The 27,935-nt window shown below is 47.8% G+C and overlaps 1 protein-coding gene across 1 annotated transcript in view; it reads right to left on the bottom strand.

Annotated features, from left to right (window-relative positions):
- The window catches only part of LOC137378417 (uncharacterized), a 576,275-nt gene extending 549,943 nt beyond the window's left edge, over positions 1-26,332 (bottom strand). The window contains exon 1 of the mRNA XM_068048741.1: positions 26,312-26,332. The gene's annotated coding sequence lies outside the window, so the exon portion shown is untranslated. The remainder of the gene's footprint in view (positions 1-26,311) is intronic.
- Between the last annotated feature and the right edge of the window lie 1,603 nt (positions 26,333-27,935).

Genomic DNA, 27,935 nt, shown 5'->3' with positions numbered 1-27,935 from the left:
TTAGCTGGGACTGTGTAGGGAAGAGGCTCCACCTGTTCAAAGTTTCTAGTTTTATAACTAAAATCACAAGAGGTATAACTACCTATGATTTTATTTCTACAGCTGCAGTTTCAGGATGTACAAAAATTATTTGTAACCTGACCCTGAATATATTTTAACAGGTTAGGGAAGGGCAGAATAAAATTGAAGTAAGTTGTGCAACTTCAAATGTTTAAGATATCTGATCCAATCTCAACATATTAGCTGATGATCACCTCTGACTGTGCAGCACTCTCTCTGCACCGCACTAGAGTGTCAGCTGAGGTTAAGTGCTCAAATCCTGGCGTGATGCCCAAACAAGCAACCTCGACTGCCAGCAAAAGCATACAAATTCCCCTCCAAGTCTCTCACCATCCTGATCTGGAAATATATCACTGGGTCAAAATCCTGAAGCTCCCTCCCTAACCACTGTGGGTGTACCTACACCACATGAACTGCTGTGGGTGTACCTACACCACATGAACTGCAGCAGTTGCAGGTGGCTCACCACCACCTGCTCATGGGCATTTAGAGATGGGTAACAAATGCCAGGGGTGGCCATTATTAAAAAAGAATGCACAGCCATGGCCCTGATCCAATTTAATTTAAAGGTGAAAGTGTATCCTGCTGAATTGTTGCATAATCCTAGACATTACAAATGGTGGGAACCAAAAATGATGGAGATAGAGCATTACAGAGACCTGTATTTACACCGCACCTCATCACTTCATGAAGGGATAGAACAAATGCTTCATATGTTGACTTAGTTCTGCAGTGCAGTTCCTGATGTATGCAAATTCAGTGGCAGCGACATTACTGAAAACTTGAGCTGTAGAGAATGACTGGCATTTCTATAGCAGCTTTAATGACCTTGGGACATCATTTTGGTTGTAATATAGGGAAACACAGCAGCCGATTTGCACACTGAAAGCTCCCACAAATAGCAATGAGATAAATGCCCATGTAATCTATTTTAGCAATGTTGGTTGAGGGATATCTATTGCCCAGGTCTCCAGGGAGAACACCCCTGCTCTCCTTCCCATATCCCAGGGGATCTATTGCGTCCACTTGAGTGTGCAGACGGGGCTTTGGCTTAACGTCTCATTCAAAAACGGCACCTCTGACAGTACAACGCTTCCCCCGGAGTGTCAGCTTGGACTATGGGCTCAAGTCCTTGAGGGACTTGAATCCAACACCTACTGACAGAACTAAGCTGGCCCTGAAGAGGAACCACTTTACTCTGGTACTGCAGGTACAGATTTGCCACCTTCATCTCTTTCTGTTTTATCAGCAACGAGCAATTGGACCAGCACTGTGCAATGTGGTGTAGCTTCGGTTGGGACATGGGCTGATGTTGCAGCTGAGTTCCTGATCACAGCTGTGTCATTGTGTAAACTTGCTGAAGGAGGTCATGTTTTCATGGGAGGGATACCACAATGGAAGGGACCAGGATGGGATACTCTCGTACATCACAGAATTGTTACAGTACAGGAGGAGGCCATTCGGCCCATTGTGTCCACACCGTTTCTCCAAAAGAACAATTTACTCAGTTCCATTCTCCCACCTTGTCCCCGTAACCCTGCACATTTTTCATATTCATATAACAGTGTACTTCCCTTCTGAATGCTTCAATTGAACCTGCCTCCACCACACTCAGGCAGTGCATTCCAGACCTTAACCACTCGCTGCGTGAAAAAGTTTTTCCTCATGTCAATAAAAGCAAAATACTGCGGATGCTGGAAATCTGAAATAAAAACAAGAAATGCTGGAACCACTCAGTAGGTCTGGCAGCATCTGTGGAAAGAGAAGCAGAGTTAACGTTTCGGGTCAGTGACCCTTCATCGGAACTCCTCATGTCACTTCTGCTCGTTCTCGATCCTTTCACGAGTGGGAACAGTTTCTCTCTATCTACTCTGTCCAGACCCACCATGATTTTGAATACCTCCATCAAATCACCTCTCAGCCTTCACCAAGGAAAACAGTCCTAACTTCTCCAATCTTCATAACTGAAGTTCGTCATCCCTGGAACCATTCCCATGAATCTTTTCTGGACTCTCTCCAATGCCCTCACATCTTTCCTAAAGTCGGGCTCCTAGAACTGGATGCAATACTCCAGCTAAAGCCGAACTAGTGTCTTATACAAGTTCAGTATAACTTCCGTGCTCTTGTACTCAATGCCCCTATTAATAAAGCCCAGGATACTGTATGCTTTATCAACCGCTTTCTCAACCTGCCCTGCCACCTTCAATGACTTAGGCACATATACACCCAGGTCCCTCTGCTTCTGCTCCCCATTTAGAATTGTACCCTTTATTTTATATTGTTCTCCATGTTCTTCCTACCAAAATGAATCACTTCATATTTCTCTGCATTGAACTTCATCTGCCACCTGTCTGCCCATTTCTCCAACTTGTCTATGTCCTTTAGAAGTTCTACACTATCCTCCTCACAATTCACAATGCTTCCAAGTTTCATATCATCTGCAGACTTTGAAATTGTGCCCTGTACACCAAGGTCTAGGTCATTAATATATATCAGGAAAAGCAAGGGTCCCAACACTGATCCCTGGAGAACTCCACTACAAATCTTCCTCCAGCCTGAAAAACATCCCTTAACTACTACTCTTTGTTTCCTGTCACTCAGCCAATTCCATGTTGCTACTGTCCCTTTTATTCCATGAGCTATAACTTTGCTCACAAGTCTGTTGTGTGGCACTGTATCAAACACCTTTTGAAAGTCCATGTACACATCAACTGCATTGTCCTCATCAACCCTCTCTGTTACCACCTCAAAGAACTCCAACAAGTTCGCCAAACATGATTTTCCCTTCAGAAATCCATGCTGGCTTTCCTTAATTAACCTGCATTTGTCCATGTGACTATTAATTTTGTTCCAAATTTTTCTTTCTAGAAGCTTTCCCACCATTGAAGTTAAACTGACTGGCCTGTAGTTTCTGGGCTTATCTTTACACCCTTTTTTGGACAAGGGTGTAACGTTTGCAATTCTCCAGTCCTCTGGCACCATCCCTGAGTCTAAGGAAGACTGAAAAATTATGGCCAGTGCCTCCACGATTTTAACCCTCACTATCGTTGGATGCATTTCATCTGGTTCTGGTGCTTTAAGTACAGACAGCCTGTCTAATATATCCTCTTTATCAATTTTAAACCCTTCTAGTGACTGAATTACTCCACTTTCATCATTGCCTGGGTTGCAATTTCTTCCTTGGTAAAGATAGATGCAAAGTATTCATTTAGCACCTCCAGTATGTCCTCTGCTTCCTTGTGTAAATCTCTTTTCTGGTCCCGAATAGGCCCCACTCCTCCTTTTGCCACTCTTTTACTATTTATATGTCTATAGAAAACTTTGGGATTTCCTTTAATGTTAGCTGCCGGTCTCTTTTCGTGCTCTCTCTTTGCTTGTGTTATTTGCTTTTTCACTTCCCCTCTGGACCTTCTACATTCAGCCTGGTTCTCAATAGTATTTTTTAACAGGCATGTGTCATAAGCACACTTTTTCTTCTCTATCTTAATCTCTACCTCGTTTGTCATCCAGCGAGCTCTGGATTTGTTTACCTTACCTTTCCCCTTCAAGGGAACATACCTCGACTGTGCCCGAACTATCTCTTTGAAGGTAGCCCATTATTCAGCTACCAGTTTTCCTGCCAATATCTCCATTGGTGGGGTTCAGAGCATCAATGCAACAGCGATGGGCAGTCTGCCTGCTTACATCCTTACTGTTGCATGCAGGACTCACAACATTGTGCTGCATAGATGATGCGGCGTAGTTATGAAAACAAGCAAAATAACCTTTGTGGGGTAGTGACTTTATCCAAAACGCAAGTGATACTGTCAACTACTGAATAAATCCTTAGTTCATTTAATCTATTAATGTACTAATTGCAGAGTTTTTTGTTATCTGTTTAGTGTCAGTAAATTGTGAATGTATCAGTGACTTAACAACCCGACACTTGCTCGTCACTGTAACACAGTAAATTTACCGACCAGCCATAGTATTAAATGTCTGATACTGAAAATATAGGCTTCATAGAATATTTCTAATATTACTTGTTGCACAAAGCTTGCTTAAGATGCAAGTAACCTTTAATCTTCTCATTTAAGTAAACTAGTCAAATATTTGCTGTCTCTGATGGTGAATTTCCAATATTTACTTATGGTACAAGTACCTTGTTTAATCTATGCTCCCGCTTGAGTAATTTGAATGCAAGATTTAATTTTCACCCACTTAATTCCCGCTGTGTATCTGCATTCCTATTGAAGCAGCTGTTAGAGTAGCAGTTTCCGCCTCACTGTCCAGTTAAATGATCATGGTTCAGGCTGATTTTCTATAGGTGGAATGCCCAAGGTCAGCATCAGCATCATGAATCTGACCCGATTCATATTTTTCCCCTCAGTAACACTAAAGCCTCATCACAAGATAATTAGGGATGAGACAAGACTACCTAACCCATCTTCATTCATCCATCTTCTTCTTTGGCCTCTTTATCTCGAGAGACAATGGGTAAGCGCCTGGAGGTGGTCAGTGGTTTGTGAAGCAGCGCCTGGAGTGGCTATAAAGGCCAATTCTAGAGTGACAGGCTCTTCCACAGGTGCTGCAGAGAAATTTGTTTGTCGGGGCTGTTGCACAGTTGGCTCTCCCCTTGCGCCTCTGTCTTTTTTCCTGCCAACTACTAAGTCTCTTCGACTCGCCACATTTTAGCCCCGTCTTTATGGCTGCCCGCCAGCTCTGGCGAACGCTGGCAACTGACTCCCACGACTTGTGATCAATGTCACAGGATTTCATGTCGCGTTTGCAGACGTCTTTAAAGCGGAGACATGGACGGCCAGTGGGTCTAATACCAGTGGCGAGCTCGCTGTACAATGTGTCTTTGGGGATCCTGCCATCTTCCATGCGGCTCACATGGCCAAGCCATCTCAAGTGCCGCTGACTCAGTAGTGTGTACAAGCTGGGGATGTTGGCCGCCTCGAGGACTTCTGTGTTGGAGATATGGTCCTGCCACCTGATGCCAAGTATTCTCCGGAGGCAGCGAAGATGGAATGAATTGAGACATCGCTCTTGGCTGACATACGTTGTCCAGGCCTCGCTGCCATAGAGCAAGGTACTGAGGACACAGGCCTGATACACTCAGACTTTTGTGTTCTGTGTCAGTGCGCCATTTTCCCACACTCTCTTGGCCAGTCTGGACATAGCAGTGGAAGCCTTTCCCATGTGCTAGTTGATTTCTGCATCTAGAGACAGGTTACTGGTGATAGTTGAGCCTAGGTAGGTGAACTCTTGAACCACTTCCAGAGCGTGGTCGCCAATATTGATGGATGGAGCATTTCTGACGTCCTGCCCAATGATGTTCGTTTTCTTGAGGCTGATGGTTAGGCCAAATTCCTTGCAGGCAGCCGCAAACCTGTCGATGAGACTCTGCAGGCACTCTTCAGTGTGAGATGTTAAAGCAGCATCGTCAGCAAAGAGGAGTTCCCTGATGAGGACTTTCCGTACTTTGGACTTCGCTCTTAGACGGGCAAGGTTGAACAACCTGCCCCCTGATCTTGTGTGGAGGAAAATTCCTTCATCCATCAGATAGATCCTAAGCCCCTCCCACACAGCAGCATCTTATTATTTGTCCACGAGATGTGAGCATCGCTGACAAAACCAACATTTATTGCCCATCCCTAATTGCCCTTCAGATAGTACTGGTTAGGGAGTTCCAGGATTTTGACCCAGCTACAGCGAAGGAACAACAATATAGTTCCAAGTCAGGATGGTGTGTGACTTGGAAGGGAAATTGCAGGTGGTGGCATTCCCATGTGTCTACTGCCCTTGTTCTAGGTGGTAGAGGTCACAGGTTTGGAAGGTACTGTCGAAGGATCGTCAGTGAATTGTTGCAGTGCATCTTGTAATGCTGCCATTTGTGCCCCAGTGGAGAAGGGACGGAATGCTTAGGGTGTTGGATAGGCTGTTTTGTTCTGGATGGTGTCAAGCTTATTGGCCATTGTTGGAGCTGCCCTCATCCATCAAGTTAAGAGTATTCCATCAACTCCTGACTTGTGCCTTGTAAATTGGTGGACAGGCTTTGGGGAGTCAGGAGTTGAGTTACTGATGAATTCCCAGTCTTTGACCTGCTCTTGTAGCTACAGTATTTATGTGGTTGTTCGTTAAGTTTCAGGGCAACGGTCATCCCCGTGGATGTTGATGTTGGGATTCAGAGTGCTTCACTTGATGGTAATCGGGGAACAGAGTGCTTCACTGAACCGAGTGCTAAAGTCAGGAATTTGGTGTAGAGGGGGAAGAAGATGCTACTTTTTATTCTTTCTGTTTTACCTCTAGGAGCTGGTGAGTATTCTTCCTTTGTCTCCAAGCCAGGAGTCTGTAACTTGCTATAAATAAAAGCAAAATACTATGGATGCTGGAAATCTGAAATGAAACTAAGTGCTGGAAATACTCAGCAGGTCTGGTAGCATCAGTAGAGAGAGAAGCAGAGTTAACATTTCAGGTCTGTGACTTTTCATCAGAACTTTTATTTCAGACTGTAACTTGCATTAGTTTACTAAATCAGTAACTAGTTAACTAGAATGGAAAGAAAGAAAAGAAAGTCTGAATGCAAGGAAGGAAGGAGTGAATAAATGAATGGAAGGAAGGAAGGAATGTTAGACAGACATGGCAGGGCAGATGGTTTGCCATAACTGCAGCATGTGGGAGTTTGTGGAAAGCATTGTAATCCTGGACAACCCTATCTGCGGTAAGTGCAGCTTCAGCAACTTCGGCTCAGAGCCGCTGAACTGGAATCTGAGCTGCAGACACTGCAGAACATCAGGGAGAGGAAGAGATACCTGGACACTGCTCCAGGAGGATGTCATACCCCTTGGGTTAAGTAGAACTTTAGAGTTGGTCAGGGACAGGAGGGTGTGACTGTGAGTCAGGCAGGCATGGGGATCCAGCATGTAGTGATCGAGGAGCCTCAGCCCTTGCCTTTCAACAGGTACAAAGTACTTACTACCTGTGTGGATGAGAACAAAAACTGCAGGGTGGATGGGTAAACTGACCATAGCACCATGGTGCAGGATGTCATTCAAGTGGGGGGAGTGAGAAGGAATGTGCTAGTGATAGAGGACAGCATAGTGAGGGGGATAAACACTGTTCTCTACAGCCACAACCAGAAGTCCCAACAGTTGTGTTGCTTGCCTGGTGTCTGGGTTAAAGACATCCGGCACTGGAGACAAACTTGGAGAGGGAGGATCCAGTTGTCAGGGTCCATTAGGAACCAATAACATAAGTAGAATTAGGAATGATATTCTGCTGAGAGAGTTTGAGGAGTTAGTCTCCAAATTAAAATGCAGAACCTCAAAAGTAATAATCTCTGAGCCACATGTCAATTGGCATAGGGTCAAGCAGATTAGAGAATTAAACGCATGGCTCAAAGAGTGGTGTGGGAAGAAGGGGTTTCAATTCATGGCGCACTGGCACCAGTACTGGGGAAGGAGGGAGCTGTTCCGTTGATGATGGTCTCCACTTAAACCAGGCTCAGTGTCCTGGCAAATCTCATAACTAGGACTGTGGATAGGGCTTTAAACTAAAAGAGGTGGGCAGTGGGTCTGGTGAAGGGAGATTTAGAAACCTAAAAAGAAAAGTCGAAGCAATAGAGCAGTGTAGTGATTGAGAGAAGACAATCAGAGTGGGACAGGAAGGGACAGAGAGTCTATTGGTAACAGTGCATCTGAAAGTAAGGTCCATACAAAGAAGAATAGTAGTTAAAAAAAAAACGAAGGGCTCTTTATCTGAATATGTGAAGCATTCACACTAAGATAGATGAACCAGGGGCACGAATAGATAAATGGTTTATATCTAATCACCATTATAGACACATGGTTACAAGGTGACCAAGGTTGGGAAATAAGTATTCCGGGTACATAACATTTTGAATAGACAGAATGGAAAAGAGGAGTAGCAGCCCTGATAGTAAAGGATGACATGAGGACAGTAGTGAGAGAGGATCTTGGCTCAGAAGATCAGGAAGTAGAAATCAATATGAGTGGAGATTATGAATAAAAAGGGTCAGAAAATGCTGGTGGTAGTTTATAGGCCCCTTAACAGAGCATTATGCGAGAAATAATTGGAGCAGGTACCAAAAGCAATGTAATAATTGTGGGGGCATGTAATCTTCCTGTAGACTGGACAAATTAAATTGGCATAGGTAATCTGGAAGATGAAGTTGTAGAATGCTTTCGTGACAGTTTCTTAGCCAACTAGGGATAAAGCTATTTTAGATCTAGTATTGTGCAATGAGGCAGGTTTAATTAGTGAAAGAACCTCTGGGGAAAAAAGTGATCAGAAAGTTGAATTCCATATTAAAGTTTGAAAATGATGTACTCCAATCACAAACAAGAATTTTAAACTTAAAACCAATTATACAGGTATGAGGGGAGAGCTGGCAAAGGTTGATTGGGTAAATAGACTAAAAGGTATGGCAATAAATAAACAGTGGGAAACGTGTAAAACAATTCAAAATGTTCAACAAAATTATATTGCATTAAAAAACAAAAACTCAGCAAGAAACATCCATCCGTGGCTTACTAGGGAAGTTAAGGATGGTATTAGATTAAAAGAAGAGGCTTATAATCTTACAAAAAATAGAAGTCAGTCTGAGGATTGGGAATATTTTAAAAACCAGCAATGGGCAACCAAAAAGTTGATAAAAAGGGGGAAAAAAACATGACAGTAAACGAGCCAGGAATATGAAAACAGATGGTAAGAGCTTTTACAAGTATATAAAAAGGAGAGTAGCTAAAATAAATGTGGGTCCTTTAGAAGTAGAGACAGGAGAAATTATCATGGGGAATGAGGAAATGGCAGAGACATTGAACAAATATTTTGTGTCTGTCTTCACAGTAAAGGCACAAATTACATACCAGAAATAGAGGGTAACCAAGAGGCTAATAAGAGTGAGGAACTTAAGGTAATTAATATAGCAAAGAAAAAGTATTGGAGAAACCTAAGGAACTAAAAAAGCTGAAAAATCCCAGGCCCTGGTGGCCCACATCCTAGGGTTCTAACTGGTTATGATTTTCCAAAATTCCTGATTATAGAATGGTACCAGTGGATTGGAATTTAGCAAATGTAGCACCTCCAATCAAGAAAGAAGGGGAGAGAAAATGGGGAACTACAGGCCAGTTAACCAGATATCACTTGTCTAAACAGAGCTTCCAGTTGTTTGAAATGGTCCTTCCAAGTGTCACTGTGTACCAGCACATCATCAAGGTAAACCACGCAGTTAGGAACACTAGCTACCACTTGGTTCATTTGTCTTTGAAAGGTGGCTGGGGCATTTTTCAGCCCGAATGGCATCACTTGGCATTGGAAAAGACTGTCTGGTGTGACAAAGGCCGATATTTCTTTGGACTGGGGTGTTAAAGGAACCTGCCAGTATCCCCTTCACAGATGTATTTTTGTAAGAAACATGGCACTGCCTAGTCAGTCGATACAGTCTTCCAAGCGGGAAATTGGGTAGGAGTCTGCCTTTGTTACTGCATTAACCTTTCTGTAGTCAGCAATGACCCCCTTTGGCAAACCTGAGAAACAGAATGCAGACTGGTTTCAATCTCACTTTGAAGAGCTGGAACCTGTCAAAGCCGCTACGCGCATTGCACTGTTGAACTACAAGAAAGCCCCCAGCGAGTTAACATCCGTAGCACTTAAAGTAGCCAGAAGCACTGCACGAAGAACAGCCAGGTGCTGCGCAAATGACTACTGGCAACACCTTTGCAGTCATATTCAGCTGACCTCCGACACCGGAAACATCAGAGGAATGTATGATGGCATTAAGAGAGCTTTTGGGACAACCATCAACAAGATCGCCTCCCTCAAATCTAAATCAGGGGACACAATCACTGATCAACGCAAGCAAATGGGCCGCTGGGTGGAGCACTACCTAGAACTGTACTCCAGGGAGAATGTTGTCACTGAGACCACCCTCAATGCAGCCCAGGCTCTGCCAGTCATGGATGAGCTGGACGAACAGCCAACAAAATCGAACTCAGTGATGCCATTGATTCTCTAGCCAGTGGAAAAGCCCCTGGGAAGGACAGCATAATCAAGAGTGCCAAGCCTGCTATACTCTCAGCGCTCCATGAACTGCTTTGCCTGTGCTGGGACGAGGGAGCAGTACCGCAGGACATGCGCGATGCCAATATCATCACCCTCGACAAGAACAAGGGTGACCGCGGTTACTGCAACAACTACTGTGGAATCTCCCTGCTCAGCATGGTGGGGAAAGTCTTCGCTCGAGTTGTTTTAAACAGACTCCAGAAGCTGGCTAAGCGGGTCTACCCTGAGGCACAGTGCAGCTTTCGAGCAGAGAGATCCACCATTGACCGGCTCTTCACCCTTCGCCAGCTACAGGAGAAATGCCGCAAACAACAGATGCCCCTCTACGTTTCTTTCATAGATCTCACCAAAGCCTTTGATATTGTCAGCAGCCGTGGTCTCTTCAGACTACTAGAAAAGATCGGATGTCCACCAAAGCTACTGAATATCATCACCTCATTCCATGACAATATGAAAGGTACAATTCAGCATAGCGGTGCCTCATCAGACCCCTTTCCTATCCTGAGTGGCATGAAACAGGGCTGTGTTCTCGCACCCACACTGTTTGGGATCTTCTTCTCCCTGCTGCTCTCACATGCGTTCAAGTCTTCAGAAGAAGGAATTTTCCTCCACACAAGATCAGATGGCAGGTTGTTCAACCTTGCCCGTCTAAGAGCGAAGACCAAAGTACGGAAAGTCCTCATCAGGGAACTCCTCTTTGCTGACGATGCTGCATTAACATCCCACACTGAAGAGTGTCTGCAGAGACTCATCGACAGGATTGCAGCTGCCTGCAACGAATTTGGCCGAACCATCAGCCTCAAGAAAATGAATATCATGGGACAGGACGTCAGAAATGCTCCATCCATCAATATCGGCAACCACGCTCTGGAAGTGGTTCAAGAGTTCACCTACCTAGGCTCAACTATCACCAGTAACCTGTCTCTCGATGCAGAAATCAACAAGCGCATGGGAAAGGCGACCGCTGCTATGTCCAGACTGGTCAAGAGGGTGTGGGAAAATGGCGCACTGACACGAAACATAAAAGTCCGAGTGTTTCAAGCCTGTGTCCTCAGTACCTTGCTGTACAGCAGCGAGGCCTGGACAACGTATGTCAGCCAAGACCGACGTCTCAACTCATTCCATCTTCGCTGCCTCCAGAGAATCCTTGGCATCAGGTGGCAGGACTGTATCTCCAACGCAGAAGTCCTCGAGGCGGCCAACATCCCCAGCATAGAGGATACAGCAGGATATAGATCGGTTGGAGACTTGGGCGGAGAAATGGCAGATGGAGTTTAATCCGGACAAATGTGAGGTAATGCATTTTGGAAGGTCTAACGCAGGTGGGAAGTATACAGTAAATGGCAGAACCCTTAGGAGTATTGACAGGCAGAGAGATCTGGGCGTACAGGTCCACAGGTCACTGAAAGTGGCAACGCAGGTGGATAAGGTAGTCAAGAAGGCATACGGCATGCTTGCCTTCATCGGTCTGGGCATAGAGTATAAAAATTGGCAAGTCATGCTGCAGCTGTACAGAACCTTAGTTAGGCCACACTTAGAATATTGCGTGCAATTCTGGTCGCTACACTACCAGAAGAACGTGGAGGCTTTGGAGAGGGTACAGAAGAGGTTTACCAGGATATTGCCTGGTCTGGAGGGCATTAGCTATGAGGAGAGGTTGGATAAACACGATTGTTTTCACTGGAACGACGGAGGTGGAGGGGCGACATGATAGAGGTTTACAAAGTTATGAGTGGAATGGACAGAGTGGATAGTCAGAAGCTTTTTCCCAGGGTGGAAGAGTCAGTTACTAGGGGACATAGGTTTAAGGTGAGAGGGGCAAAGTTTAGAGGGGATGTGCGAGGCAAGTTCTTTACAGAGGGTGGTGAGGGCCTGGAACTTGCTGCCTGGGGAGGTGGTGGAAGCAGGTACAATAGCGACGTTTAAGAGGCATCTTGACAAATACATGAATAGGATGGGAATAGAGGGATACGGTCCCCAGAAGTGCAGAAGGTGATAGTTTAGGCAGGCATGAAGATCGGCGCAGGCTTGGAGAGCCAAATGGCCTGTTCCTGTGCTGTACTGTTCTTTGTTCTTTATATACACCCTACTGAGCCAGTGGCGCTTGAGATGGCTTGGCCATGTGAGCCGCATGGAAGATGGCAAGATCCCCAAAGACGCATTGTACAGCGAGCTCGTCACTGATATCAGACCCACCGGCCGTCCATGTCTCCGCTTTAAAGATGTCTGCAAACGCAACATGAAGTCCTGTGACATTGATCACAAGTCGTGTGAGTCAGTTGTCAGTGATCGCCAGAGCTGGCGGACAGCCATAAAGGGGGAGCAAAAGAGTGGTGAATCGAAGAAACTTCGCAGTTGGCAGGAAAAAAGTGCAAGGAGAGAGCCAACTGTGTAACAGCCCCGACAACCAATTTTATCTGCTGCACCTGTGGAAAAATGTGTCACTCTAGAATTGGCCTTTATAGCCACTCCAGGCGCTGCTTGACAAACCACTGACCACCTCTAGGCGCTTACCCATTGTCTCTCGAGACAAGGAGGCCAAAGAAGAAGTCTATGCAGAATCTGGTTGAACCATCAGGTTTCGGCAATAACACCACTGGGAAACTGCAGCTGCTTTAACTGGGTTCAATTAGGTGGTTTTCCAAGATGTATTGGATTTCTGCTTTTACCTGGGCTTGTTTCTCTGAACTTTTTTTTCCAGTCATGGGATGTGGGCGTCACTGGCTAGGCCAGCATTTATTACCCATCCCTAATTGCCCATGAGAAGGTGATGGTGAGCTGCCTTCTTGAACCGCCGCAGTCCAGGTGAGGTAGGTACACCCACAGTGCTGTTAGGAAGTTCCAGAATTTTGACCCAGTGACAGTGAAGGGAAAGCGATATAGTTCCAAGTCAGGATGATGTGTGATTTGGAGGGGAACTTGCAGCTGGTGGTGTTCCCATGCAGTTGCTGTCCTTGTCCATCTAGTTAGTAGAGCTTGCGGGTTTGGAAAGTGTTATCTAAGGAGGCTTGGTGCATTGCAGTGCATCTTGTAGATGGTACACACTGTTGCCACTGTGCGTCAGTGGTGGAGGGAGTAAATGTTGTGGATGGGCTGCCAATCAAGCGGGCTGCTTTGTCCTGGATGGTGTTGCGCCTCTTGTGTGTTGTTGGAGCTGCACCCATCCAGGCAAGTGGAGAGTATTCCATCACACTCCTGACATGTGCCTTGTCGATGGTGGACAGGCTTTGGGGAGACAGGAGGTGAGTTACTCAGCGCAGCATTCCTAGCCTCTGACCTGCTCTTGCAGCCACAGTATTTATATGGCTACTCCAGTTCAGTTTCTGGTCAATGGTAACTCCGAGGATGTTGATAATGGGGGACTCGGCGATCGTAATGCCATTGAATGTCAAGGGGAGATGGTTAGATTCTCTCTTGTTGGAGATGGTCATTGCCTGGCACAAATGTTACTTGCCACTTATCAGTCCAAGCCTGAATATTGTCCAGGTCTTGTTGCATTTCTACACGGACTGCTTCAGTATCTGAGGCGTCGCGAATGGTGCTGAACATTGTGCAATCATCAGCGAACATCCCCACTTCTGACCTTATGACTGAAGGTCATTGATGAAGCAGCTGAAGATGGTTGGGCCTCGGACACTACCCTGAGGAACTCCTGCAGTGATGTCCTGGGACTGAGATGATTAACCTCCAACAACCACAACCATCTTCCTTTGTGCTAGGTATGATTCCAACCAGCGGAGAGTTTTCCCCCTGATCCCCATTGACTTCAGTTACGCTGGGCTCCTTAATGCCATACTCGGTCAAATGCTGCCTCGATGTCAAGGGCAGTCACTCTCACCTCACCTCGAGTTCAGCTCTTTTGTTCAAGTTTGAACCAAGGCTGTAATGAGATCAGGAGCTGGGTGACCCTGGCGGAACTCAACTGAGTGTCACTGAGTAGGTTATTGCTAAGCAAGTGCCGCTTGATAGCATTGTCGATGACACCTTCCATCACTTTACTGATGATTGAGAGCAGACTGATGGGGTGGTAATTGGCCGGGTTTGACTTGTCCTGCTTTTTGTGTACAGGACATACCTGGGCAATTTTCCACATTGCTGGGTAGATGCCAGTGTTGTAGCTGTACCGGAACAGCTTGGCTAGGGGTGCGGCAAGTTCTGGAGCACAGATCTTCAGTACTATTGGCGGAATATTGTCAGGGCCCATAGCCTTTGCAGTATCCAATGCCTTCAATCGTTTCTTGATATCACGCAGAGTGAATCAAATTGGCTGAAGTCTGGCATCTGTGATGCTGGGGGCTTCAGAAGGAGGACGAGGTGGATCATTAACTCGGCACTTCTGGCTGAAGATTGTTGCAAATGCTTCAGCCTTATCTTTTGCACTGATGTGCTGGACTCCGCCTCATTGAGGATGGTGATATTTGTGGAGCCTCTTCCTCCAGTTAGTTGTTTAATTGTCCACCACCATTCACGGCTGGATGTGGCAGGACTACAGGGCTTAGATCTAATCCGTTGGTTATGGGATCACTTAGCTCTGTCTATAGCATGTTGCTGACACAGTTTGGCACGCAAGTAGTCCTGGGTTGTAGCTTCACCGGGTTGACACCTCATTTTGAGGTATGCCTGGTGCTATTTCTGTCATGCCCTCCTGCATTCTTCATTGAACCAGGGTTGGTCTCCTGGCTTAATGGTAACGGCAGAGTGGGGAATATGCTGGGCCATGAGGTTACAGATTGTGGTTGAGTACAATTCTGCTGCTGCTGATGGCCCACAGCGTCTCATGGATGCCCAGTTTTGCATTGCTAGATCTGTGCAAATTCTATCCCACTTGGCATGCTGGCAGTGCCACACGATGGAGGGTATCCTCAATGTAAAGGCGGGACTTTGTCTCCACAAGGATTGTGGGCGGTCACTCCTACCAATACTGTTATGGACAGATGCATCTGCGGCAGGCAGATTGGTGAGGTCGAGGTCAAGTATATTTTTCCCTCTTGTTCGTTCCCTCACCACCTGCCGCATACCCAGTCTAGCAGCTATGTCCTTTAGGACTCTTCAAGCTCGGTCAGTCATGGTGCTACTGAGCCACTCTTGGTGATGAACATTGAAGTCCCCCACTCTGAGTACATTCTGCGCCCTTGCCACCCTCAGTGCTTCCTCCAAGTGGTGATCAACAGGGTGGAGTACTGATTTATCAACTGAGGGAATGTGGTAGGTGATAATCAGCAGGAGGTTTCCTTGCCCCTGTTTGACCTGCTGCCATGAAACTTCATGGGGTTCGGAGTCGATGTTGAGGACTCCCAGGGCAACACCCTCCTGACTGTATACCACTGTGCCGCCACCTCTGCTGGGTCTGTCCTGCTGGTGGGACAGGACATACCCGGAGATGGTAATGGCAGTGTCTGGGATAAGCAATAAGGATGCTGTTTTATAGGAAAGGATTCCCCTCACCAACATCATGTGTGGCTAAGGTTATACATCCTGGCTTATCCCTACCGTCACGAATGGATGAAAACCAACTGTAAGTTAGTATTTTTTGTGCACTTGGGTGCTATTGTCAGCTGCCATTATACGCAGCATGTTTAAGGATTTACTTTTGTGTTCAACCTGCTTAAAATGGAGGGGGGAGATCACTTGAATAGGAGGTCAGACAGCTACTTGAAGGGGTCCAGTCACATGACCTAGAAGCCACACTTTTTTAGCCTGTCTGGTTTTGAAAGTTTCAGATAGGGAACAGCTCGTACAAAAAAAACAGTTGCCTTGAAGCTGCATCTCAGTATTTCTGGGGCCTGCCTGCATCTGGGGCCATGACCTAGAAGCCACAGTCTGCAAAGCAGCAAGAAAATCTCTCTGCCAGCTTCTCTCTCGTCAAAAAGGGTGAAATCAGAAACTAAGCTGCCTCAGCTTATCTCCGAAAGTGCATGAGAAGAAAGTTTAAGAGATTTCTTACGATTCCTACTCCACTCAGCATTTCCAGTTAGTTAATTCCAGCTTTGGACTTTGTTAGTTAAAAAAATGGACCCTAGTTTCAACTGGAACCCCCATCAGTTTGTAATTATTTTCTACTTGGTAAATGTCCTTGCCCTTTTGATGCCTTTACCTTTCCTTGTGAGCATGTGTGGCAGTTAACCCCCTCCCAAGTTTAAGAGTGTGTGTAAATAAACCCTACCTCTTTGTTTTAACTTTAACAAAAGTGTTGTTGTGGTCCTTTAAAAGTCAGGGTTCACAAACTGAGGGAGTGGAGAAATACTCCATCAGGATTTTTCTTTTTTTAATAAAGGGAAAAAATTTAAATCACAATCTGCTTACGGACAGATTGTTGAAAATAAAGAGATTTGTTTTCAAAATTAACTATCTGTTATTAGCACGACAGACTTCATTAAATGCTGCGAGTAGCCTTGTTTGGTAGTCTCATTGTTCTGCATCTAAATATGAAAGCATAGTGTCCAATCTCCCTAACAATTCAGTACTTGCCAACCGGATAGCAGGAGGTTTAATTTGAGAATTGTCTAGGCCTCCTTCTGCCTCATCCTCACTATCCCTTTCATCCATCACTGTCCCATCACTGCACTTGCTTATCCTTCTCCTGGCGATGATATTGTTTCAAGACATTAATATGACACAGTCGATTCTTTTTCCAGCGATCTGGGGCATCAATCAAATAATTTACTTTAGGTTAATTGGGTAATTAGACTGGAAGGTATGGCGGTAAATGAACAGTGGGAAACATTTAAAGAAACAGTTCAAAGGGTTCAACAAAAGTACATTGCATTCAAAAACAAAAATTCGTCCAGAAAGACCCATCCGTGGCTCATTCAGGAAGTTAAGGAGAGTATTAGACTAAGAGGCTTACAATGTTGCAAAAAATAGTAGCATGTCTGAGGATTGGGAGTGTTTTAGAAACCAGCAAAGGGCCACCAAAACATTGATGAAAAGGGAAAAAATAGAATGAGAGTAAACTATTCAGCAATATAAAAACAGATTGTAAGACCTTTTATAAGTACATAAAAAGGAAGAGAGTAGCTAAAGTAGACAGTGGTCCCTTAGAGGCAGAGACAGGAGAAATCATCATGGGGAATGAAGAAATGGCAGAGGCATTGAACGAATATTTTGTGCCTGTCTTCACAGTAGAAGACACAAGTTCCATACCAGAAATAGACAGTAACCTAGGGGCTAAAAAGAGTGACGAAATTAAGGATATTGATATCAGCCAAGAAACAGTATTGGAGAAACTTGAGGGACTAAAATATGACAAGTCCTCGGGACCAGGTGGCCTACATCCTAGGGTTTTAAAAGAGAGAGCTGCAGAGGTAGTGGATGCACTGGCTATGATTTTCCAGAATTCCTTAGATTCGGGAATGGTCCCGTCAGATTGGAAGTTGGCAAATGTTACACTGCTTTTCAAGCAAGGAGGTAGAGAGAAAACAGGGAACTACCTGCCAGTTAGCCTATCAGTCATTGGGAAGATGCTGGAAACTATTATTAAAGAAGTCTTAACATTGCACTTGGAAAAGCATAGTATGATTAAAACAAGTCAGCATGGTTTTACTAAAGGGAGATCCCGTTTAATAAATTTATTTGAGTTTTTTGAGGATGTATCTAGTAGGGTAGATAAAGGGGAACCAATAGATGTAGTATACCTGGATTTTCAAAAGGCATTCAATAAGGTGCCACATAAAAGATTAATAGGCAAGATAGGGGCTCATGGTGTTAGGGTAATATATTAGTGTGGATAAAGGAATGATTAACAGACAGGAAGCAGAGAGTGAGCATAAATGGGGAATTTTCAAGTTGGCAGGCAGTGAATTGTGGGGTGCCACAAGGATCAGTACCGGGGCCTCAGCTACTTAACACTCTATGTTAATGACTTGGATGAAGAGACAGAGTAATGTATCTAAATTTGCTGATGATACAAAGCTTGGTGGAAAGGTAAGCTGCAGGGAGGATGTAGAGAGGCTGCAAAGAGTTATAGACAGGTTAAGTGAGTGATGGCAAATGGAGTATAATGTAGGGAAGCGTAAAAATAGAAAAGCAGAGTTTTCTTTTAAAAAAAGGTGTGAAACTGGTAAATGTTGATGTTCAGAGAGACTTGGAGGTACTCGTACAAGAAACACAAAGTTAACATGCAGGTGCAGCAGTTTATTAGGAAGGCAAAGGGCATGTTGGCCTTTATTGCAAGGGGATTGGAGTACAGGAATAAAGAAGTCTTACTAAAATTGTACAGGACTTTGGTGAGACCGCACCTGGAATATTGTGTGCAGTTTTGATCTCCACATTTAAGAAAGGATATACTTGCAGTGGAGATTTACTAAATTGGTCCCTGGGATAAGGAGGTTGTCCTATGATGAGAGGCCAAGTAAATTGGGCCGATATTCTCTGGATTTTAGAAGAGTGAGAGGTGAACGCATTGAAACATATAAAATTCTGAAAGGGCTTGATAGGGTAGAAGCTGAGAGATTGTTCCCACTGGTCAGGGAATCTAGAACACAGGGACACAGTCTTAGGATAAGTGGTCAATCATTCAGGACTGAGATGAGGAGAAATTACTTCACTCAAAGGGTTGTGAATCTTCGGAATTCTCTACCCCAGAGGGTTGTGGATGCTCCATCATTGAATACATTTAAGGCTGGGATAGATAAGATTTTTGGTCTTGCAGGGAATCAAGGGATATGGGGAGTGGGCAGGAATGTGTAAAGGCAGTAATACTAACATCTCATCCCCTGGTTGAAATGTTCAGGTCTTGGCATGCTTGTCTGCCCCTTTCTTCATGATTGTTTGGGAAGCTTTCAGGTGTTCCTGAGCCACTTTGCAGGCTCTCACGAGCCGCTCCCGGAACACAGATACATAATCTAACACACAAGATTTGTCCCTTTGTTCTTAAAAACCTTTCTTCAATTAGTTTTAGAGGCCCTCTTATCTCATATTCATAAACTAATTCAAAAGAACTAAAACCAGTAGACACATTGGATGAATACCTAAACAAAAGACATTCGAGTCCTTTATCCCAATCATGGGTGTATTCATGATCATTGTTTTGAGGGTCTGATGGTACCTTTGTGAAGCTCCTTGTGTCTGTGGGCGGTATGCTGAAAACTTTCTGTGTTATACCCAAATTAGCCATAACATCCTGAAAAATTTTGGACATAAAATTGGAACCTTGATCTGACTGAATTTCAATCAGTAATCCATGTCTAATGAAAAACTGGAATAACTTCTCTACCACTATCTTAGCATAAATTGTTCTCAAGGGAATAGCCTCTAGGAACCGAGTAGCCGTACCCATGATAGTGAGTATATATTGGTGCCCCCCCCCTTTTGTTTTCGCTAAATGTCCTACACAGTCGACCAACACCCGACTAAACGGTTCCCCAAAAACTGGTATGGGAATTAGAGGTACCAGTTTTATGGCAGATTGTGGTTTTCCCACAATCTGACACACATGGCATGTTTTACAAAACTGCACCACATCCTTGGAATGACCTGACCGGTAAAAATGTTGACCTATACGTGATTGGGACTTCCGGATCCCCCACATATGTCCCACTATAGGAATTTCATGGGCTATCCTTAATATTTCCCAGCGATACTTGGGCAGTATTACTATTTGATAACAACCGTCCATTCTTTGTCCGCAGGTCTGTGAGGAGGTCTCCACCTCCTCATCAGAATCCTATTTTTAATATAGTAGTCTTCCGGAACTTCCTTTGCTTCACCTTGAGTTAGAGCCAATTTTGCCACTTTATTTAACTCTGGATTGGCTGGCTTGCTGAGCCTTGATCAGAGAAGACTTACTGAACATTTCCTTCGGATTATCAAAATCCCCAAAGAAAGTTTCAGATATCTGGTTATCTATGGTGCCAATTTTACTTCTGACAATGGAATTTATTTAGCCATTGCTCTGGTTACTACACACGAAGGAAAAATTCCTGGAATCTTTTCCTGCAACTGTTCTGTCTCTAACTTCCCTTGGTTTTTCCGTTAACTCCTGAAGAAGCTACTACCTTCACTCCGGCCAAATCATTCCCCAGGACTAGGTCAATTCTGTCTACAGGAAAACTATGGACAACTCCTACAGTTACTATTCCGGGGACGGAATGTTATTGGGGGTAGGTGGAAATGTGGAGTAATCAGTTCAGCCATGAACTTGTTGAATGGCAGAACAGGCTCAAAGGGCCTACTCCTGCTCCGCATTCAAATGATACAATGGTACGGGTATATACTTCCCGCCAATACCATTCACTAAAACCTTGGCAGTCAATGCATTTTCTGGTGGAAAAGATATGTTTTTCCCCAGCAAAAAAAGAGTTTGGGTCGGTCCTGTATCCTTAAGTAGAACTATAGGTTTACCTGCCTCACTTGAGGGATAAGGAGTTACTTTTCCTTTTGACAAAGAATTCCCTATAACTCTCAAGTATTTTGTTCACGTCCCTCGCACTCACAGCGATTTTTTTACTTGGCCTTACAGCGGCAGTCAGAGCTACAGCCTGGTCTGTCATACTCTCGGTCAGGGTCGCTTTCTCTGCATTGGCCTTGTGCACCCCAACAAGTCCCATGGGTTTACCCCACAACTACCAGAATTCTGCACAAAGGTTGTCCCACCTTGTGACAATGGTAACACTTAGATTTTCAGACCACAGTCCAACCCTCAGAAGCTTCCCTTCCGGCCTGAGGAGATCCTGGGGCATTCCCTTCTTGTCCTAGGTAACTAGCCTTCCTTTCACCCTCCCACCTTCTATCCTTCTTGGGTTTGTGGGGTGACAGAAAGAGTCTGGGCTTGTAAACAAGCTCATAATCATCAGCAATCTCAGCTGCCTGTCTGGCTGTTGATACCTTTTGGTTCTCCACATGGGTTATTACTAACGGAGGGGATGAATTTTTAAGTTCTTTCAGGAGAATTATTTCCCTAAGGTTCTCATACGTGGCTCCTAACTTTAGTGCCTGCTTTCAACAAGCAAAATTAATTTGCTTTACCCTCTCAAATTCTATAGAGGTCTGCCCAGGCTATCTCCGGAGGTTCCGAAATCTCTGCCTTACGCTTTAGGGACTAACTCATAAGCAGCGAGAATAGCCTTTTTGGCTATGTCAATCTGCAGAGGCCTCCTCAGAAAGCATAGCATAAACTTCATGAGCTCTGCCCATGAATCTGCTTTGCATAAGCAATGTCCAGCTTTCCCTCAGCCACTTCATCTGTCAGGCTATCGATTCAAAAGATATGAAAAATGCCTGTACGTCCCTTTCCTCAAACCTCGGGATGGCTTGTGCAAATTTAAACAGCTCTCCACTGTGTCCTGGGGTGGAGTCAGATCTTTCCTCACCAGTATTTTCCCTGGGGTCAAGACCACCCCTTTGTCTTAGCTCTATCTTTTTAAATTTGAATTCCCTTTCTTCTTTAAATTCTAGTTCAAGTTTTTTTCACTATCAATTCTCTTTCCTGTTCAAGCTTAAGTTTTTCCAACTGCAACTCAATCCTAGATAATTCAACTGCACTACCTTTTCTTCCAATTTCAAATGTCCACAGGTCACAACATATATTTAAATGCTTACCCGGTTATTGCCAATCATACACTCTATTTTGTAAACCGAGAATAAAAATACACCAAGCAGGTTTCTTTATAAACAAAATTATCAGTTTATTACAAAACGACTTAACCAGTAACGAAACAAAGCATTAACAGATTGAAATATGAAAGCTCCCTTTTTACACTCACACAGGAAAGAAAATACAGAAATTCTCTCTGCAGAGGTTTGTTACAAAAAAAAAGACTACTTTGGCCAAATACTTGCTAATTCTTGACAAAAAAAAAAATACGGAAAGAAGTCAGTTGTCCCTTTTTTGGCCTGGCGTCCGGGTATACGAAGACGGGTCACAGGGATTGTTTCAGAAACAGTCCGCTCTGGAGATGTCGAGAATTATTCTAGTAGACGTTCCAGGAGAAATGTGGCATCAGGGTTTTTCCGCCAGCACACACTTGAGAAGCAGAGAAAAATCCTGCGATTCAAGCGCGATGCAGCACCTGGATTTTTGCAGGATTTCTTCAAAGAGGTAAAGAAAGAAGAGAGCTGAGTGATTTCATTTTCCTTGGCAGGAAAACACCAAACGTCTTCAAATATTTCACACCCGACTAAACTGAAAGCAATGTCCAAACCCAAAACAGAGTCGACCTCCATAAACCTTGACACGTGACTTCTCTGAAACCATTTTTCCCCAAGTCACCGAGGGTTCTGCTCTCAAATGGTAAAAACAAATCCATGGAATCATAGGAGCAAGAGTAGAGCATTCGGCCCTGCTCCGGCATTCAATACAATGATGGTGATCATCCAAACTCTGCAACCTGTTCCTGCTTTCTCCCCGTATCCCTTGATCCCATGAGCACCAAGAGCTATATCTAACTCTTACGTGAATCATTTCAGTTTTAACACAAGTCCTCAAAAAAATATTTTTTAAAATGGAAGCACTTGGTAACGACAACGACCCCCCGACAGTGCAGCACTCCCTCAGTACTGACCCCCCGACAGTGCAGCACTCCCTCAGTACTGACCCCCCGACAGTGCAGCACTCCCACAGTACTGACCCTCCGACAGTGTGGCATTCCCTCAGTACTGACCCTCCGACAGGGCAGCACTCCCTCAGTACTGACCCTCTGACAGTGCAGACTCCCTCAGTACTGATCCCCCGACAGTGCAGCACTCCCTCAGCACTGACCACCCGACAGGGCCGCGCTCCCTCAGTACTGACCCTCCGACAGTGTGGCCTTAGTACTGACCCCCCGACAGGGCAGCACTCCCTCAGTACTGATCCTCCGACAGTGCAGCACTCCCTCATTACTGACCCTCTGACAGTGCAGACTCCCTCAGTACTGATCCCCCGACAGTGCAGCACTCCTTCAGGACTGACCCTCCGACAGTGCAGCACTCCCTCAGTACTGACCCTCCGACAGTGCAGCACTCCCTCAGTACTGACCCCCCGACAGTGCAGCACTCCCTCAGTACTGACCCCCCGACAGTGCAGCACTCCCTCAGTACTGACCCTCCGACAGTGCAGCACTCCCTCAGTACTGATCCTCTGACAGGGCAGCACTCCCTCAGTACTGACCCTCCGACAGTGTGGCATTCCCTCAGTACTGACCCTCTGACAGTGCAGACTCCCTCAGTACTGATCCCCCGACAGTGCAGCACTCCCTCAGCACTGACCACCCGACAGGGCCGCGCTCCCTCAGTACTGACGCTCCGACAGTGTGGCATTCCCTTAGTACTGACCCCCCGACAGGGCAGCACTCCCTCAGTACTGATCCTCCGACAGTGCAGCACTCCCTCATTACTGACCCTCTGACAGTGCAGACTCCCTCAGTACTGATCCCCCGACAGTGCAGCACTCCTTCAGGACTGACCCTCCGACAGTGCAGCACTCCCTCAGTACTGACCCTCCGACAGTGCAGCACTCCCTCAGTACTGACCCCCCGACAGTGCAGCACTCCCTCAGTACTGACCCTCCGACAGTGCTGCACTCCCTCAGTACTGACCCTCCGACAGTGCAGCTCTCCCTCAGTACTGACCATCCGACAGTACGGCTCTCCTTCAGTCCTGACCATCCGACAGTGCAGCTCTCCCTCAGTACTGACACTCCGAAAGTGCTGGACTCCCTCAGTGCTGACCCCCCGACAGTGCAGCTCTCCTTCAGTCCTGACCCTCCGACAGTGCTGCACTCCCTCAGTACTGACCCTCCGACAGTGCAGCACTCCCTCAGTACTGACCCTCCGACAGTGCAGCACTCCCTCAGTACCGACCATCCGACAGTACGGCCCCCCTTCAGTCCCGACCATCCGACAGTGCAGCTCTCCCTCAGTACTGACACTCCGACAGTGCGGCTCTCCTTCAGTCCTGACCCTCCGACAGTGCTGGACTCCCTCAGTGCTGACCCCCCGACAATGCAGCTCTCCTTCAATCCTGACCCTCCGACAGTGCAGCACTCCCTCAGCACTGACACTCCGACAGTGCAGCACTCCCTCAGTACTGACCCCCCGACAGTGCGGCTCTCCCTCAGTAGTGACACTCCGACAGTGCGGCTCTCCTTCAGTCCTGACCCCCCAACAGTGCAGCACTCCCTCAGTACTGACCCTCTGACAGTGCAGCACGCCCTCAGTACTGACCCCCCGACAGTGCAGCACGCCCTCAGTACTGACACTCCGACAGAGCAGCACTCCCTCAGTACTGACCCCCCGACAGTGCAGCACTCCCTCAGTACTGACCCTCCGACAGTGCAGCTCTCCTTCAGGACTGAACCTCCGACAGTGCAGCACTCCCTCAGTACTGACCCTCCGACAGTGCAGCACTCCCTCAGTACTGACCCCCCGACAGTGCAGCACTCCCTCAGTACTGACCCCCCGACAGTGCGGCTCTCCTTCAGTCCTGACCCTCCGACAGTGCTGGACTCCCTCAGTGCTGACCCCCCGACAGTGCAGCTCTCCTTCAGTCCTGACCCTCCGACAGTGCAGCACTCCCTCAGTACTGAACCCCCGACAGTGCGGCTCTCCCTCAGTAGTGACACTCCGACAGTGCGGCTCTCCCTCAGTCCTGACCCCCCGACAGTGCAGCACTCCCTCAGTACTGACCCTCTGACAGTGCAGCACTCCCTCAGTACTGACCCTCCGACAGTGCAGCACGCCCTCAGTGCTGACCCCCAGACAGTGCGGCTCTCCCTCAGTACTGACACTCCGACAGAGCAGCACTCCCTCAGTACTGACCCCCCGACAGTGCAGCACTCCCTCAGTACTGACCCTCCAACAGTGCAGCACTCCCTCAGTACTGACCCTCCGACACTGCAGCACTCCCTCAGTACTGACCCCCCGACAGTGCTGCACTCCCTCAGTACTGACACTCCGACAGTGCAGCACTCCCTCAGTACTGACCCCCCGACAGTGCAGCACTCCCTCAGTACTGACCCTCCGACAGTGCAGCACTCCCTCAGTACTGACCGTCCGACAGTGCGGCACTCCCTCAGTACTGACCCCCCGACAGTGCGGCGCTCCCTCAGTACTGACCCTCCGCCAGCGCGGTCTCCCTCAGTACTGACCCCCCGATAGTGCAGCACTCCCTCATTACTGACCCTCTGACAGTGCAGACTCCCTCAGTACTGATCCCCCGACAGTGCAGCACTCCTTCAGGACTGACCCTCCGACAGTGCAGCACTCCCTCAGTACTGACCCTCCGACAGTGCAGCACTCCCTCAGTACTGACCCCCCGACAGTGCAGCACTCCCTCAGTACTGACCCTCCGACAGTGCTGCACTCCCTCAGTACTGACCCTCCGACAGTGCAGCTCTCCCTCAGTACTGACCATCCGACAGTACGGCTCTCCTTCAGTCCTGACCATCCGACAGTGCAGCTCTCCCTCAGTACTGACACTCCGACAGTGCGGCTCTCCTTCAGTCCTGACCCTCCGACAGTGCTGGACTCCCTCAGTGCTGACCCCCCGACAGTGCAGCTCTCCTTCAGTCCTGACCCTCCGACAGTGCTGCACTCCCTCAGTACTGACCCTCCGACAGTGCAGCACTCCCTCAGTACTGACCCTCCGACAGTGCAGCACTCCCTCAGTACTGACCCTCCGACAGTGCAGCACTCCCTCAGTACCGACCATCCGACAGTACGGCCCCCCTTCAGTCCTGACCATCCGACAGTGCAGCTCTCCCTCAGTACTGACACTCCGACAGTGCGGCTCTCCTTCAGTCCTGACCCTCCGACAGTGCTGGACTCCCTCAGTGCTGACCCCCCGACAATGCAGCTCTCCTTCAATCCTGACCCTCCGACAGTGCAGCACTCCCTCAGCACTGACACTCCGACAGTGCAGCACTCCCTCAGTACTGACCCCCCGACAGTGCGGCTCTCCCTCAGTAGTGACACTCCGACAGTGCGGCTCTCCTTCAGTCCTGACCCCCCAACAGTGCAGCACTCCCTCAGTACTGACCCTCTGAGTGCAGCACGCCCTCAGTACTGACCCCCCGACAGTGCAGCACGCCCTCAGTGTTGACACTCCGACAGAGCAGCACTCCTTCAGGACTGAACCTCCGACAGTGCAGCACTCCCTCAGTACTGACCCTCCGACAGTGCAGCACTCCCTCAGTACTGACCCCCCGACAGTGCAGCACTCCCTCAGTACTGACACTCCGACAGTGCGGCTCTCCTTCAGTCCTGACCCTCCGACAGTGCGGCTCTCCTTCAGTCCTGACCCTCCGACAGTGCTGGACTCCCTCAGTGCTGACCCCCCGACAGTGCAGCTCTCCTTCAGCCCTGACCCTCCGACAGTGCAGCACTCCCTCAGCACTGACACTCCGACAGTGCAGCACTCCCTCAGTACTGAATCCCCGACAGTGCGGCTCTCCCTCAGTAGTGACACTCCGACAGTGCGGCTCTCCCTCAGTCCTGACCCCCCGACAGTGCAGCACTCCCTCAGTACTGACCCTCTGACAGTGCAGCACTCCCTCAGTACTGACCCTCCGACAGTGCAGCACGCCCTCAGTACTGACCCCCAGACAGTGCGGCTCTCGCTCAGTACTGACACTCCGACAGAGCAGCACTCCCTCAGTACTGACCCCCCGACAGTGCAGCACTCCCTCAGTACTGACCCTCCAACAGTGCAGCACTCCCTCAGTACTGACCCTCCGACACTGCAGCACTCCCTCAGTACTGACCCCCCGACAGTGCAGCACTCCCTCAGTACTGACCCCCCGACAGTGCAGCACTCCCTCAGTACTGACCCTCCGACAGTGCAGCACTCCCTCAGTACTGACCGTCCGACAGTGCGGCACTCCCTCAGTACTGACCCCCCGACAGTGCGGCGCTCCCTCAGTACTGACCCTCCGCCAGCGCGGTCTCCCTCAGTACTGACCCCCCAATAGTGCAGCACTCCCTCAGTACTGACCCTCCGACAGTGCAGCACTCCCTCAGTACTGACCCCCCGACAGTGCGGCGCTCCCTCAGTCCTGACCCTCCGACAGTGCTGGACTCCCTCAGTGCTGACCCCCCGACAATGCAGCTCTCCTTCAATCCTGACCCTCCGACAGTGCAGCACTCCCTCAGCACTGACACTCCGACAGTGCAGCACTCCCTCAGTACTGACCCCCCGACAGTGCGGCTCTCCCTCAGTAGTGACACTCCGACAGTGCGGCTCTCCTTCAGTCCTGACCCCCCAACAGTGCAGCACTCCCTCAGTACTGACCCTCTGAGTGCAGCACGCCCTCAGTACTGACCCCCCGACAGTGCAGCACGCCCTCAGTGTTGACACTCCGACAGAGCAGCACTCCTTCAGGACTGAACCTCCGACAGTGCAGCACTCCCTCAGTACTGACCCTCCGACAGTGCAGCACTCCCTCAGTACTGACCCCCCGACAGTGCAGCACTCCCTCAGTACTGACACTCCGACAGTGCGGCTCTCCTTCAGTCCTGACCCTCCGACAGTGCGGCTCTCCTTCAGTCCTGACCCTCCGACAGTGCTGGACTCCCTCAGTGCTGACCCCCCGACAGTGCAGCTCTCCTTCAGTCCTGACCCTCCGACAGTGCAGCACTCCCTCAGCACTGACACTCCGACAGTGCAGCACTCCCTCAGTACTGAATCCCCGACAGAGCGGCTCTCCCTCAGTAGTGACACTCCGACAGTGCGGCTCTCCCTCAGTCCTGACCCCCCGACAGTGCAGCACTCCCTCAGTACTGACCCTCTGACAGTGCAGCACTCCCTCAGTACTGACCCTCCGACAGTGCAGCACGCCCTCAGTACTGACCCCCAGACAGTGCGGCTCTCGCTCAGTACTGACACTCCGACAG

Source organism: Heterodontus francisci, chromosome 16 (genome assembly GCF_036365525.1).
Source record: "Heterodontus francisci isolate sHetFra1 chromosome 16, sHetFra1.hap1, whole genome shotgun sequence".
Taxonomy (NCBI): domain Eukaryota; kingdom Metazoa; phylum Chordata; class Chondrichthyes; order Heterodontiformes; family Heterodontidae; genus Heterodontus; species Heterodontus francisci.
The sequence above is the reverse complement of the archived record's forward strand: the minus strand, read 5'-3'. Positions and strand labels throughout refer to the sequence as shown.